Consider the following 15,711-nt stretch of genomic DNA (forward strand, 5'->3'; position numbering starts at 1 on the left):
ATAAGATGCTTGCTAAACCAAATCCGAAAATTAATGACGTTATTAGGTGTTTGAAAAGAGAAGCAGAAAATTCAGCTTGCGCCTTAATGAGGGCAGAACTGAGTATGGAAAGTAAACGGAAAAAACAGTCTACATGAAACGTGATGAAAGGTTTTATAAATTAAGTGTTAAAATTAAGTGACATTACTAATCACCAAGTATAGAATCACTTGATATTTCTGAGTATTCAAGAAGTGTAGTTGTTATAATGAAAATGATATTGATAATGACTCCTGAATGGTACTGCAAGTGAAGGGAAAGAATGTAATCTCTTGTATTTACTGCAGTTTGAAGTGGTGTGTAGTAGGAACTTAATTCTCTCTGTCTCTCTCTCTGTCTCTCTCCCTGTCTTTCTCTCTCTCTGTATGACGGCTGAAAACTCCAGCTCGGAAACCTCCAGGTAGCGTCCCTTGAGGCGTAGTGCCTTCGCATCGCTCCTGTCACTTGTGAGGACAATATCGTTATAGGCATGAGTCATCGGCAGATGTCACCAGCTGACATGGACCTGAGTTACAGAGCTGCACGTAGTTGTACTAGTAGGCGGCAGAGGTCAGCAGTTGATGCACAGTGTTAGCAGTCGTAGTCAAAACAATGTTGTAAGGTTATGTTTGATTAATATTTAATGTATTTGCATAATTATAATTGTTTTATATGTGTAGTAATTAGCAGTGTGAGTGTTGTATGAGAGAAGAAGAACAGAAGTAAATGAATATTGTTTTGTTTATTCATGAAGTACCAGTTAAACTATACAGTGGATTTACTATAATTAAATGTGCAGTCAGTTTATGGTATTAATGAATCGTGAGTAGAACACAAATTAATCGGTAATTTCAGAAGGAGTAGTTTTATATTTGATATTTTTCTGAACTTATTTATTTAGCAATTGCCATAGAAAGAAATGTTTTACTATGATTGGTCATTGAAGTAAAGCGCGGGATAATACTGCAACCTGATTTGCTGTGTGTGATATCAGCCAATCAGAAAATTGCAGGCTCGCGCCAATCTATGCTGGGAACAAAGCCTTTGGTGTGATCTAAGTCATTCGGGGCTGAGGGTTCGAACTAGTAACGTATCATTGAAAGCAGCTCCGACGAAAGTACTATAAAATCGCGGAAACATGCTAATTACGAGTTCGCAAAGTAGTACAAAGTCTATTTAAGTGAATGGTATAGTGAAAATGGTGTGGAATTTCCGACGGAATATCAAAATTATTGCTTTTGACTGTTAGTTAAAACCGCGTGGCGTGTTTTGCCATCTAAGACTGGATCAGGTATTACATGTAGAGCAGAGTGCACAACATTTGAGCGAGCATTTTCATAACTGAACGATCTAGTGAATTCTATTAACTTCGGTAACGGGTGTAAATCCAATAAACTGGCTACGCGTGTGATTGTGGTGTGCGTGGGAGCTTTACATTGTGTAGACACTGGGTACGAACTTGGCAGTATTAACTGTGATCTTTATCGTAAAAATACACCTGAAAATTTACATTGCCAAGTTAAAACTTTTATTTCAGTACTAGCCACATCCCGTTTACGGGATAATTCTAAGTATGTTGCGACGTGCAGTAGACAGTAGTGGTCTAGTATTTTCTACTACAGCTTTTAGCTAGACAAATGAAAATTGCTGGACATTGGCAGGTCGGTAAAAAGTAACGTGCCACGCCGCACCCTCAACTCTTTTGTTTGTCAGGCAAGGGGATTAGCTGACCCCTCCTCGACCTTTTCTGGGCGTTGCTTGGTGAAACGTTCTTGTGATGCCTCGTGTAAGGAGGAGAAATGCGTACCATCACGTTTCCGACTTTGATAAAGGTCGGATTGTAGCCTATCGCGATTGCGGTTTATCGTATCGCGACACTGCTGCTCGCGTTAGTCGAGATCCAATGACTGTTAGCAGAATATGGAATCGGTGGGTTCATGAGGGTAATACGGAACGCCGTGCTGGATCCCAACGGCCTCGTATCGCTAACAGTAGAGATGACTGGCATCTTATCCACATGGCTGTAACGGATCGTGCAGCCACGTCTCGATCCCTGAGTCAACAGATGGGGACGTTTGCAACACAACACCCATCTGTACGAAGAGTTCGACGACGTTTGCAGCAGCATTGACTATCAGCTCGGAGACCATGTCTGCGGTTACCCCTGACGCTGCATCGCAGACAGGAGTGCCTGCTTTGGTGTATTTAACGACGAACCTGGGTGCACGAATGGCAAAACGTCATTTTTTCGGATGAATCCAGGTTCTGTTTACAGCATCATGATGGTCGCATCCGTGTTTGGCGAAATCGCGGTGAACGCACATTGGAAGCGTGTATACGTCATCGCCATACTGGCGTATCACCCGGCGTGATGGTATGGGGTGCCATAGGTTACATGTCTCGGTGACCTCTTTTCGCATTGACGGCACTTTGAACAGTGGACGTTACATTTCAGATGTTTCCAGAATGAGATTTTCACTCTGCAACGGGAGTTCTCCTGCGAAAGTTTGGAAGGTAGGAGACGAGGTACGGGCAGAAGGTGTGAGGACGGGGCGTGAGCCGTGCTTGGGTAGCTCAGTTGGTAGAGTACTTGCCCGCGAAAGGCAAAGGCCCCGAGTTCGAGACTCGGTTATGGACACAGTTTTAATGTGCCAGGAAGTTTCACATTTCAGATGTGTTACGTCCCGTGACTCTACCCTTCATTCGATCCCTACGAAACCCTACATTTCAGATGGATAATGCACGACCGCATGTTGCAGGGCCTGTACGGGCCTTTCTGGATACAGAAAATGTTCCACTGCTGCCCTGGCCAACACATTCTCCAGATCTCTCACCAACTGAAAACGTCTGGTCATTGGTGGCCGAGCAACTGTCTCGTCACAATACGCCACCTGTCTATGCTGCCTCATCGAGGGCAGACTTAAAAATGGTCGCCGTGCTGATGATCTGTGGTGCTCCTGAAACAGCCGCTCGCTCCTTGTGGTTATATCTGTGGCTGCAAACAAGCTCATTTGCTGACTCAAAGTACTCAACGTGGCTACAAAATCCTGGAGGGCCAAGCGAACAGTATGCCTGTTCTGTTAGGCGCCTGCGGCGTGGCGCCATTGAGATTCTGCGCGGCGTTGCGAATAGCGCATAGCCCTCTGGCACCCATTTCATGCCATTCATGGGATCCTGTTCACCACGAGTAGCAATACCGTGGAATACGTTAAACTGCAAACCCGACTACCTATGTTATAGCCAACGTCGAATAGTGACAGATACTGGAAGACGTTTCTCTTTCGTACACGAAACATAGCACAATCCTGCCACAAGCAACCAGCACTGAAACGCGATTTCTGAATGATAAATCTTTCATGGTATAAAGGACACACGTGGATCTACTGCTAACGTACTCTCTGCCATTGCGCTGAAATGCTAAGCGTGTGCATATCCCTGCACGTAGTACACTTAATGTTGATTGGACTTTGTTGCCTGCTCCTATCATGGTGCTGTCTTTTTAATGGCCAGACGTGTATCTAAAAAAAGTGTATCTTTATACTCAAACATCAGTATTCTGCTCTTGCACCAGAACGTCTTTACACTTCAGAAACATTTATTTTAAAGAGAGAAGCATGAATAGGGTGGTACAAAATAGGTGTTATAAAGTATTTCTCTACCGCGATTTAATTGCTTCCTCATTGTGATATTGTTGTGGCAACGGCCTTGCCGCAGTGGGTACACCGGTTCCCGTGAGATCACCGAAGTTAAGCGCTGTCGGGCGTGATCGGCACTTGGATGGGTGACCATCCAGGCCGCCATGCACTGTTGCCGTTTTCCGTGGTACACTCAGCCTCGTGATGCCAATTGAGGAGCTACTCAACCGAATAGTACCGGCTTCGGTCAAGAATACCATCAAACGACCGGAAGAAACTTGTCATGACCCCACGCCCCTCCTATTCGCATCCTCTACTGAGGATGACACGGCAGTCGGATGGTCCCGGTAGACCACTTGTGGCCTGAAGACGGAGTGCTTTTTTGTGGTATTGTTGTATTGTAGTTCTGAAAATTCTATAGCTCATCCAGCGTTTCTTGATCTCAAAGACATTTTATGCAAATCGTGGACATATAGTGGTGATTAGACGCTCACTCACTGGCTATTATGCCCAAGGACGGCACAATCCGGAGTGACCACTTCCCCGTGAAATTACAGTACCGAGGCTGAGGTCAAACTGTTATGACAACATCTAAGCGTTCTCTGATACAGATTTTGTGTGATGTTTTCATTGCTTTTTTTAACAGATTGTTAGAATATTCTGAAAATAACCGTTCCTTACTTGGTTTCAAGAGGGGTAGGTCAGGACGACCAGCCTCCGTTGTAAGCCTGGAGAATGTGGAACGAGTGAGAGTACTATTAAGTGAGGAGCCCACTACATCAACGAGACATGCAACACAGAACGATGTCACGACAGAGTCTCCAGAGGATAACGAAGGAGAAATTTAACATTTTCCTCAAAATTTCAACGGAGCCAGTCCTTTGATGACTGGTATTTTGAGCGGTGGTATTCTTTTAGAAATGGGATGATTGAGGCCTTTAAAATGGAACAGTGAGTACTGGTTTAGTGAAAAGGTACACTTCCATCTCCATGAGACCGTAAAAAAATTACAGAAACGAAGAAACAAAGAATGAAAAATTCGCGCCGCTGGGCTACTGAGACTCAAGACGTCCAAGTTGCTACGCCCCCTCATCAAAAGGCGTCACTGTTTGCTGCCAAATTAGCGCACCGTGCATTATTGGGCCAATTTTACTGACGATCCTGTTAGAGTGGACAAGTAGAGATAGGTGCTGAAACATGAATTTGTACCGGCTGCATGGTTTGGCCGAGTGCTGCGGAACTGCTGCTTCATGCAGGACGAAGGTCGCCAACATCATACTGCGAACATCTTTGACTTCTTTCAGGAGACATCCAGAGATCAGATCGTTGCCCTGAACACCTTAACATTCACTGGAGATGGTGTGGAATGGCATCTCAGAGCTCCGGCCTCAACCGGTGTGTTTCTTTCTCAATGAGTTATCTCAAGGAAAGAGTCTTGTAAGATGTATCTGTAACAGCCCAAGATGTCGTTACTCGAATTTCCAGAGAGCTTCAGGCACTCTAATATAATTTTTTTCCAGAAAGTCATCACTAAATTCAGTTTAAGATTGTACCCACTCAATGTTGCAGAGTGAAGCATTTTGAAAACCCTCTGTATTAATTTTCAGGTTGTCTACTGCACATAAGTACGAAAACAAGAATGTATCATCTCACATTATACTGTATTACACAAAAACTTTCTATCACCTGTTTTGCGCTACCCTGTATAAAGTATTGAAGAAGTGCTACAAACAACTGTAGGAAAAGTCTCTGGTACGCCCACTAGGTAGCAATCACGAAATCAAGTAGTAAACAGGCATTCCCAGTGACACTAGATAACCATGAGTAAAACGCATACATATACCCAGAAATGGATTGGAGAAGTAAAGAATAATGTAAAATTAGGAAATAATACACAAAGGATGTCCACAACACGGTAATTTTTCGAGCTAAAGATCAGCTGTTGCGAGATGACCAGGAAGAAAAAGCGAGGAAAGAGACTAGGGTTACCTAGTCTGAAAGGAACTAGAGAAGAAAGAAATATTTCTAAGTAGTAAGCTAAATGGGCTCATTCGCAAAAAAAGCAAAATATTATGGCAAAAAGTTAGGAACAAGCTTGGAATATATCTCCTGAAACAAGAAACGCAACAAACTATCTTGGAAAATAGAAATAAGCCAAATATCCAGATTATTACAGCCCACAGAACGGATTACTATGTGAATAACTTTAAATACGCGGCCCTGGAGAAACGGCCATAATATTGGAAATGGTTCGCAGACTATATGAAATATTTGAAAATAAAAAACAACCTTTTTCATACACGCTAAAATTCGGTAATAAAGCTGTCTCATAAGGTTTGTAAATCTACATGCATCTGTCTTATTCCGTCTGAGAAATATGTACTAGCTTAAGTTGAATAAAAAATGAGAGAGCCTTTGAACCATGTGCACGATCCAAATTATAAAAAAAGTGGGATGAAATCTGAAAAGCTGAACAAGATATGTGTCCAAAACTGGAAAAAACAGTAGCAATGCGGATATCAGTATAATGGCCACATACGAAGAATGATTTAATACAAATATACGAAATTTATCTTCAACGCCATTGACTCGAAACTGCAAACAAGAATACCTTGGTACATTTCCACCGATAAGGATATGGATCAGAAGAGACAAAACCGATAAATCTTCAAAACATTTATAAGCGGATTTAGAGGTTTCCGAGACAGCAAACGGAAAACTGGTGCAACTGATCTGTGAACACGATGCTAGACACTATTGACTGATGAAAAACATTTGGCTTAGACAAAAAAAAGTGATGTGAATAGCTCTCACAATAGATAAATTTATAGTTCTTCTTAGATGGCAAGCTAACGACATAAATATATAAAAATAAAGCAGTGTACGAAGTAACTATTGACAAATGGTACCAATAATTTTGTTCCACATAATGTTTAGACCTCAAGTAATTATCCTCAGCTACGCTGGTGCTTTTTTTCGTGATTTTATTACGGTGTATTGCAAGAAGTACAGAGAGTCTGAGGCCAAATACACGATAATATTATGGTGCACGAGACCTCACTCAACATTTCAGTACGAATACGTTTTCGTGTTGTAAGAACAAATATTTATCTCGAAATGTTGTGAGACTGGATGTTTAATAAAATAGTGGTTTATGTATTTCTACAGCTAAGTGAAGCTGTGACTCTTGTTAAATGTCAAGAGCAACGTCACTGAAATAACAAAGCAGAAAATCAGGTGTTGTTCTACGAAACAGTTTGTACGAAGCGACTGCAGGAGAGTGGGGCTGGTTAAGTTGTAGGCCTACCTAACTTATAATCGTATGATGCTTTACAAAATAGTTATTTTGAAGCAGGCGGATACAACAGAAATGAGTTATCTTACACCATACAAAAATCTTTGTTATATCGAAAATTCCCCTTACAGACACCAGAAGGACTGAATATAAAGTATTTTGAACTGGAACCCATGTCCAGAAACGTTCCGTTCCTGTGCTACAATCACTCCAAAACTCGTCCACTTTGACAAGTACTTTATCAGGCGTTACCCATCACATCACTTTTTTTTTTTTTTTTTTTTTTTTTTACAATTCCACTCATTAGTAATCAACGAAACAAAACTTAATCAGTTTTCACAAACACTGTTGTTTATACTCAAACTCATCCTTTTGAAAGCACGGTTAGAATTCTGATCCACTGCAAGTAAGGTTCGATATGATCACCAAGTTCGGTGCACACATTGTAGCTACGAACGTTGTCGTTTTCTTCAACGTGATGCAGTGCGGCATCTTCCAATTCGGGTGTGCGGCGTCTCCTTAGAGCACCACAGTCACCCAAGCTGATTTTCTCGAAGCAGTTGCATAACTGTGGTGAAAAGCGTATGCGATGCAGTCGGACATAGTGGATAACGATCTTGGTAAAGACGATGAGCAGCTATCCCGTTACTGTGTGCTTCGCCATACAGAAGGATCGTGTATTCTCCTAACGTGCAATTATCCATATTGCACTCTCATAGAACCATGTTAGAAAGATAGGATAGATGTCCAATGACATCAGCACATCAGGCGTAGGCACCCACCAGCGTGACTAACCAGCTTCATACCTACCTAGTAAACACATTTTAAATAGTGTAGTCCGGAAACGGCACGTTTCCGGACATGGGTTCCAATTCCAAATATTGTCTACTCAGTGTCCTCCAGAATTCCTAGAAATTAGTAAGGGGGAATTTTAGAGCACCATGTGTGTATAATTGCTGGTCATTTTAAGTGAAGTCCACTGTCACCTAATTACAAGATAGCGTAATACCGAATTTTAAAATTATAAGGCAAGCAATGGGCGCTTCTTTAAGGAAATCACTTGTAAACTGAGAAGAAGCTGATTTTTGTTTAGTATTTTACTTCATGTATATGACAGACCTGATTCTAAATGCAGCAGACGATTCAGAATTTTTCGTTTATATAGCAGCGACGCGGTGTTAGCTTTGAACATTGAAGAATTTTGTATTTTACCCCATTTTCAACGTCATCTTTGAATATTGTACCTGTTGCCTAAAAAGGTAAGACCATAACGCTATGGGAGAAAGGAAGACTTACAAAACATACATCGGTAATCAGAACCGATGTCTCATATGCGAAAAAACGGTCACCTAGGTCGCGGGAGCTACTATACGGCATGAGGAGAAGGAACCAAACTTTTTGAGGAATGACGATGGCAAGAAAAATAAGGTGATGTTTAGGTACATAGATTAACACAGTAGTCATATGGAAGTGTATAACCCAGTTTCAAGTATTATACAGAAGAAAAGATTAAGATTTGCAGAGCGTGTATGAAGTTGAACGGAAATAAGTTGATAAATAAAGTAATAAAAGTAGTATGACTAATAGGAAACAATTTGATGAAATAAATCAACAAAAGCTGGAGAGCAATTCGAATACGAAAAAAAAAATGCATGTAAAAGAGTACAGCGATAGGTCCACGTACAGGAAGATGCTGGCAGGTCGCGTGTAAACGGTTACCACGGTCAAAATTAAGATCATAGTAGAAGGGAGAACCTGGTGGATCGACTGAGGGTAAGTTATTATAAATAGGTATCGCTGAACAAACGCTCGTACGCCGATAGGGTCGAAACGAGCCATGTGCTAGCAAGATGGTGATAAAAATGCAGCACGTATATTAACGGAAGGGAAGGGTTTATGATAATTAAGAATGCAGATATTCGAACTGTGTTAGCAGAATTAGAGGAGAACCTACAGTTTTAATGGAGAATGTCGATAAAGACTGAAATGAGTATGGGCTAAAGATAAACTTTGTAAAAAATTGCTGTCACAACAATTACCAAAGCAATATGTATTTTGGAACTTAAAATGTCAGAAGATGGGAATTTGAATGTTTGTGCAAGAAACAGAAAATAAAATATATATATGCCCCATGACCCCCCGCCATGTGTAAATCCTTCAGTCGGACGCTACTTCGGCAACTTTGGTGTCCCTGGGCCAATGGCACCTGGCATAGTCAAATGGTCACTCATCCAAGTACTAACTGGGCGCGACGATGCTTAAATTCGGTGAATCATGTGCACTCAAAAAACCGAAGAAAAATATTATGATTTTTTATGAAACTCATTATGCAGAGAACTACTTAAAGACTTGCGTACCTTAAGTGCTGAACTGAAAGGGACGAATGTAAGAAGCCTTACAAAACAGGGAGGAGAGACTGCTATTCTAAGTCGTAGTAACTGTGAAATAATTTTGGCTAGTATCAATTGTGTGTAGAACTGTCTACTGCGAAGAGTCATCAGTGAAAAGAATCATGTAATAATTGAGGAAGAAAGCTTGCAGTGCTAGGTGATGCAGTCGTAGATGAAAAGTAAGATGTAATTACCATCAGGGTGAGGACGACGACACACACGATTACGGTAAGTGTAGAGTACTCTGTGGATAACTGTCGTAAGACACGTCTGCTAAATAGGAAGAAAAGTAACGAAGGGCGTAAGAATGCTCTTAAGTTGATTTCTTTTGTTCTGTTTTGATAGTAATCACTTTGCACAGTCTCATTTGGGAATGCGTATTTGGTCCAAGAAAAAACGTTTGACTGTGACAAATTACAAACGATAATTCTTTCCCAGATACCACTCTCAACTAAGCTTCTCCCGGAATAGTCGTTTTTTAACCTGTATTATACAACGAATAATCCGGTTCGTTGCACCAAGTCTCAGTTGCAGGCTGCCTATGTAACGGCTTCCAGGGCTACAAAAAATTAATTTTCAGTATTTAATATTATTATAGATGGAAAGTAAAAGTGGTAGTAGGAAGGGCATCTGTTCATCCGCTTAAAAATTGACCGTGCCAAACATGCCGACTTTGTGCCGCTTCGGGGATTGGCCCAAGAAGTGGAAGAAGAAGACTGTATTAGGACAGCATTTTAGATTTTAGACTCAGTCATTGAAAGGCATAATCTTACTTTAATGATTTAAAATCGTAACTCGAATTTTCGAATTAGAAAATATTTATGTGTCTTGAGGAAGCGTAACAAACCGCGTGCTAATACCCAGACTATATTCATTCTGTATTTAGACTGACCGAACTTAGTGACAAGGAACAAACTTTACACATAATTCCAAACTGTCACGAAAATTTTTCTGGTTCCTCCTTTCTCCCCTCCTACATAAACACAAAATGGTGATAAGTAGCCGCGCGTGATTAGCCGAGCGGTATGAGGCGCTGCAGTCATGGACTGTGCGGCTGGTCCCGGCGGAGGTTCGAGTCCTCCCTCGGGCATGGGTATATGTGTTTGTCCTTAGGATAATTTAGGTTAAATAGTGTGTAAGCTTAGGGACTGATGACCTTAGCAGTTAAGTCCCATAAGATTTCACACACATTTGAAAATTTTTTAGTGATTAGTAAAACGTCTATCACTCACCACATTTTAGCTGTCTGAGCAGTAAAACTGCCGCATCAGATATGACGTTTCAATTTATTACCTGTTTGCTACCAACTGTATTCGCAACACATTTTGGACACACTATTCACATATACCAATAAATGTACCTGCAGAAGTGCACCACTGTACGATACATAATTCAGGAGCTATGACGTCATAAACAATGAGATACGCGAAAAACTAAACTAGATTATACACGATGATAATTAGCGACTTCTAACAAACTTTAGAATATTTTCAGACCTTTTCTAATCTTTTGCCCGCTTAAAAGTGTAACGTCAAATACTTAGCACATTAACTCAACCAGTAATCAGAAGTCTGAGGGCGTTTCGTGAGTCGGAGTTCGACCCTTTACTAGTAGTTACTAAACTGACAAAACTCATCCAATTATTGTACTAAAAAAGAAAATTTATGGTCACAAAAATTATCTTTAGATCACAATAACGCTATGATAGTGTTGCAATCAATTACTTCGCGGTCAAATACATACGAAATCAAAAATAAACATAAGTCTTCACGTTGTTTCCCATAGTACTGTTCGTTTACGTTTTCACGTTTTTATTTAGGGCGTATTCGATTGCGCATAGCGTAGTGCCGAAATCTTTACTGGAATTGTGCACCTTAACGAGGCTACTGATCAGCGTAGGTAGCAGAACTCTGTTGATACGGATTCCTGCGGGGCCGTGAAATGTGGCCTCGCGCGGGGTGATGAAAGGTCGAGAGGGCGACTGGCGTCCGGAATGAAAATTCTCCGTAGTCGGCTAATGAAGAAGGCGGATAATTAAGGGTAGGAATGTGAGACGGGTAGGGCAGGCTATGTGAGAATGAGCGGGAAGTTGGGGAGGCAAGGAGCAGCTCGTGGGGGTGAAATATCGGGACGGGCGTGCGTGGGTTTCTGTCTGTCTCTCCCCTCGGCGTCCTCGCTGCCGAAGGTCGAGTGCAGTCACGCGAACCTCCCCCGAAGGTTTCAGGGAAACAATGTGAAACTATTGTTAGTCATCACACAGCTCACTTCGACCTCTAAGTAGTCTACAGGATATCCGATATCTTCAGAATAAAAATTTTAAATGTGTGAGATGGTCACGAAGTAGATGTTTTGAGGTTATCAGCTAGTGGATTTTATCACGAAACTGGATGAGAATTTCACAAACGTTTGTATACACCGAGAGTCACATAGGGCGTTCCACTAACGTAATTTTGTGAACGGTTGGTTTTCGGTAAATGTTAGTGCGCTGATGGGCACGTAATTTTTGCTATGTTTAATCCTTTAAGCCTTGTATCATACCGGGATATAGAAGCAAATAAGTTCTTTTTTATTTCATGTAAGGGCATACACTGTAACTCCTGATGCTCAGAGAACACCTCCAAGTGTGGCTCCCACATCGGCCCCATCACTGTATCAAGCCTTTCGACTGTCCATTTGTTTCCACTAAAGCTGTTTACTTAAACGTGAAGCGTAGAAACATCTGAAATAGTTTTCCTATGCTCCTGATACTGTGCAAGTTGGCTCATAGTTCCATTTACATCACATGTACAGTATTTTGTTTCTACACTGCCTGACAAAAAAATTGATGTGCCCAGAAGGAGAGGAAGAAAGGAAATGATATGTCACGGGTTGAGTGGATATGTGAGCGTTGTTTCAATCGAGTAGAATTTACAAGTAGCCAGGCAGAATGAGTTCATTTATCAGTATGAAGTTGCACTCGGTCTGGCCTATACGAGTATTATGCACTGTTCAGTTGGTAAGGGCGTTATCCTCTCCTGAATCACCCTGGTCCAAAAGTGTTGTAACTCATTGTTGATACCCTGGACACTGATACTAGTACGAGTGGCTCCACACATGTTCTCTAGGGGATAGATCTGGGGATCTTGCTGTCACTGCAGTTTCACTTAAAGTTCACGCCACGTGCCACGTGTGAAAGAGCGTTTTCCTGTCAAATCACGATATTGTCGTCTGAGAGGTAAGAGCCCGGGCTGTCCCTGGCGTACCGTTATGCCCCCATGGGGTTCCCTCGGTCACGAATGTCCGTGACTGGAGGTCATACGCGATGGCTGCCCACACTCTGATGGCAGGAGTAACATCGCCGTGCCTCTGCAAAACAATGGAAGTTTGGTACCTCTGCCAAGGTGGCCGACATACTGGTCAACCATGGTCATACAAGATAGAATCGTGACCCATCGCTGAACACAACGCTACACTATTCATCAGCAGTCCGTGCTTCCCGGTAACGATACCACTCCAAACACAGTCGTTTGTTCTTTCGTGTTAACGACTGGCAACATTTGGATGCGCAATTACCTAGTTCGGCTGCTGCTGGTTTCCGACCAATGGTGCCGGATGTCACAGAATTTTGCGGGGAGTTCATTACTTCTTTACGAAATGCTTGGCGTACAATATGGTGATTCTCGCTTGTGGTCAGACGTAATCGACAAGAAACTTGACGAAGAGTGTGCCTGCCTTGACGTCCGAGTGTCCCACAAACCTGGATATTGCACAATTCGATCAGCCGGCCTAATGGAGATCCAAAATGTGGCCCTCTGCTAACTCTGCGAAATGCTGCAGGCAATGACTCACACGAGTACGCGGCATCTCCTTGTACTTCATAGTGAACTCTCAAAACCTGACGCCTTTAATGCCCCGTGTATACCCTACCACTACCACTGTTGGCCACATCACCAAACACGAACAATACTGATGAATCTGAGGGCCGTTCTACCTGTCGGAGATAACTGCAACTTTAATCAGTTACGTACCCGCCGATGGTGTGTACGTCTACGAAGTTGCATTGACATTCGGCCAGGTCTTCTGAGTGCTTTACATTTATTGGCATGCCCTGTAAGTTGCGTAAGGTAGAGCCGAGAAGAAGCTTGTTTTATTAGCTTAGGCCTATGCTGTGTTCGCGTGTAGCGGCGGAGTGTGATATGAAAACCACAGTTACGCGGCAATGGACGTTTCAGGTCGCTTTGCTGTTTATTTTTAACTCATTGTCGGATACTTTTGCAATAAGTTACAACAACATTGACGATAGTTACATCAGTGTACTCGACTTTTCAAGGGCTAGCCAACCCTCTTAAGTTATTATACAAAAACTATACTTTCTTTGGTATCTCTCTTGTGTGTCAACAACCATATTCGAAGAAACAAAAATATGGTGATGTCAGTCTCTATCTGTGGCCTTTTCTTGCGCACTTTCTCTAGGAGCATCTTTAAAATCAGGTAGTCTGAACAGGCTGACTAGTTAAATCAGTGACTTAGAAAAGGACCACTACCTACAATACGGAAAGTAGTGTGTCGGACTGATGACACTCTTGTGTGCTTTGGGCAACGACTCTGCTATGTCCAGATACTTACGTGCATGACGACATGACTTCCGGATATCGCAGGCGGTATGTACACAGTATGTAAGGGACCTTTTCTGGGATATAGCAGCAGGCAGCTGTGTATCTGAGAATCTGTTAAGTTTTACCAGCACTGAGGCTAGTTAGCCCAGTATCCGTCCACATACGTGCAGGACACGAGGTTATAACTGTCATGTTGGTAATGCAATGGTGGGGAAAACTTAAGGATGGAAGTAACTTTCGCATGATGTCTCATTGCCAAGCAATCTAGTTCGACGAAGCTTGCACCGTACATACGTATAGAAGTAACTGCTGCAGCATAGTACGGAAGCTAATCGAAACAAACATGCCATGCGACAAACACAAAGACACTTTTATTTAAAGACAACAAATATTATAAAGGGTGGGAAATGTTTGTTGGTGCATGTAAACGTGCTGCGTCTCCCCCCGTGTGCTCGATGGGAATTCAGTCGGTGGACGCGGCAGGCCTGTTCTTTTGCCCAGTATCCTCTGGTTGCATTAGCTCCTCCAACTGCGCAGTTAAATATGGTCGCGCATAATTGTCCACAAAAATTAAGTCATGACCGAATGCACCCCTGAAAAATGCACATGGGGAAGGAGATCATTGTCACAACGACAGTGATAGGTTAGCACACTGTTTTAAAAAATTTGGAGGTAAATACGGCCACGCGACATTATTCTTCCCACCGATCATGTTCGATAATGTTCCCACCTCTCACCATATTGGATACCTTCTCATGTTCTATATTTTGCTGTTTCCAGGGGACTATGATAAGTCGCGGTAAGCTCAGTGTGATTATTGTCTCTGAATAAGAGTATCATTTCTGTTCCTCTCATTGAATATGTCTTTCACTTACATTGTATTCCACATTACAATAGTTCTTTCTGCTTTTGGTCCAAGTTTTTTCTAGCTGTAGTACTTGGCAGTGATGCATCACGCAAATGTTTCTTTCGTCCTTAAGTTCTGCTCAGCAGTGTACGAAAGTACCTTAATTTCCTTGTTTTCTTTCTAGGTATAATCTTAGTCTTTTTTTAATAACATTGGCGGTAATTCGTATTTCCAGGTGGTTACATTATTTACTTTGTGGTCCTAGTTTATTTGGAGCTGCATTTCGGCCTGTTTTGTTTCAGTTGATTTTTCGAATCGTCGTGATGGTTCTTTTAGTTTGCTAGAATATCTTATGTTGTTCTCTCTCACTGCACGTCCTCTGTACTTCCTCTCTGCATCTTAGCATTGTTATGAGAATGGGATGAGGTGTGACTGTGTGGCGTATGCCTGACTGTTTCAGAGACACTTTATGTTTCCGCACCACAGTTAATTAAAACGAATTTCTAAATATTTCAGTTTCTATGGCAGCTCCTAGTTGAGACTGTCAGGCACTTTGAAACCAATGCCCAGTTGCGAAACGTGATACATTCGAGAAGACTTCCAAAAGTAAGTTAAATATCATTATGGCAGGGTAAGTAACTTATACTGAATGCTGCAACATGCTTAAAAATGACACAGACATATGACATTATCTTCTTCATAGTTACCAAATCTCTGAAAACAACGGTCGGATTGTTCTATGTATCGTTCAGTTCTTCGACGACAGATGTCCGCTCTTTGATCACGGACCCATCCATGAACTGCTGTGTGAACGTCGTCATTGTTCTTTCAGCTTGCTGAGGAGATGGATATGGCATGGCGGAGTTCCTGAACAGCACCATCCACGCCTTTGCAGCCTTGGTCAAATTGTTGGCCCATTTCACTACGACTG

The 15,711-nt window shown here is 42.1% G+C and overlaps 1 pseudogene; it reads left to right on the plus strand.

Moving 5' to 3' along the window:
• Nucleotides 1-3,713: 3,713 nt before the first annotated feature.
• On the plus strand, nt 3,714-3,831 carry LOC126483037 (5S ribosomal RNA; annotated as a pseudogene).
• Nucleotides 3,832-15,711: the final 11,880 nt, after the last annotated feature.

This window comes from Schistocerca serialis, chromosome 5 (genome assembly GCF_023864345.2).
Source record: "Schistocerca serialis cubense isolate TAMUIC-IGC-003099 chromosome 5, iqSchSeri2.2, whole genome shotgun sequence".
In the NCBI taxonomy this organism is placed as follows: domain Eukaryota; kingdom Metazoa; phylum Arthropoda; class Insecta; order Orthoptera; family Acrididae; genus Schistocerca; species Schistocerca serialis.